We start from the raw sequence: 1,663 nt of genomic DNA, 5'->3' as shown, positions 1-1,663 counted from the left end.
TTATTCAGCTTTTAGATGATGTATAAATCTCAATTTCGAAAAATTGACACTTAAGACTGGTTTTGTGGTCCAGGGTCACAAATGAGGAAATTAACAAGGAAATCAAGCAGAAAAAAAACAACTAAAAACCTGGCAGCAAACAGAGTAAAAACGCAACCAAAACAGAAAAACACATTAGACATGTTGACATAGTGATTTTTTTTGTCCATTGACCTCTGAGTAGAGAAACAAAAATATTAATAAATAAATAAATAAAACCTTATAAATCAGGGATGTCCAATTCTGCTCCTGAAGAGCCACTGTCTTGCAGGGTTTAGCTCCAACCCTAATTAAACTGCTGAACCGGTTAATCGAGGGTTGCATCTGAATATGCATACTTCCCTATTATATAGGCAAAAAACAGTGCATGATTCAGTGCTGATACAACAGCAAAAGTAGCTAAAAAAGTCCCCAGATAACCTTCCAGTGAGATTCTGAGGAGAAGTGTTATTTATGTCAGTGAAGCAATGCAACTGATGCTGGTAGGTCACATGACAATGACAACATGACGAATGTAGTATGTTCAGATTACATTCATACTACACACATATATAGATTACTTTTTAATGGTTGCAAAGTAATTACTTATTCAAAAAGTAGTACTTAGAAAGTATATGATTTCGGACACACCCAAGGTCTTTATTCGTTGGAATGTGATTACAGTTCTGTGTTTACATTTGTGTCTAAACTAATGCTGCATATGTTTTGAAAATTCAAATGGCAGAGTGGAAATTAACAAATATTTTGCCAAAAACAAAAAGTAATTTATGTAAACTGCTTGTACATTCTGTTTAGTTCTCAGCTTCTCGCATGGCTCTGCATCTGATAAACATCCTTCAGGCATCAAGGTTAAAGAAGCACCAACTATTCAACTGCATAATCATCATAAATTCTGTTTAATCACCATGCATCTTTATGCAACCAAAGAAACAGTTTTATTGTAGTTTAATTCACTGCTACTATATGTACACTAGCCAAGATCAAGAGCATATTAGGAGCAAACAGCTTGGAAAGATTATTATGTGTGTGGTCAAGCAGATAAAAAATTCAAAGCACATAAAATATTTACTGTTTCACATAATAGGAACATCATTTGGAATCACAACTAGAATCGCTCAATATTTGCATCGTGATGCAACAGTTGGCTTTTACTAGGCTATTGTTTAAAGTGACAGATTTTCTGTGGTCTGAATGTGGTAAATGGTAACTGAACTGTTTACCACTCTTTTTATACACTCTCTTGAGTTTTATACACTCTTAGATGAAGTTTATCATGTCACACTGCTTAAAATATCAACTACTCTACGTCAGTAAAATATGGTGCAGTTCAATGAATGTGCAGTACAGTAATTTGTTTTCTTTAACATTTTACCATAAGTCAGGATCACACGCAAACTACACAAAATGTCTCACAGTGTGTCATGAGCTCTTCCTCCAGCTCAAGCATACAACTCAAGAATAGAGTGATGGAGGGAAGTACACATGGCTCAGACTAAAGAGTAGTTTCTTTATATTCATTCTCAATTCTTCACACAGATGTATTCCTCAATATTTTCACCCTGATTTCTTTAAAATACGTATTTATGACATCTATATGATGTCCATAAGGGCCTGTGTTTTGTTT

This window comes from Sinocyclocheilus anshuiensis, unplaced genomic scaffold, assembly GCF_001515605.1.
Source record: "Sinocyclocheilus anshuiensis isolate Anshui unplaced genomic scaffold, SAMN03320099.WGS_v1.1 scaffold2013, whole genome shotgun sequence".
NCBI classification, from domain to species: Eukaryota; Metazoa; Chordata; class Actinopteri; order Cypriniformes; family Cyprinidae; genus Sinocyclocheilus; species Sinocyclocheilus anshuiensis.
This window is presented reverse-complemented; position numbering follows the sequence as displayed.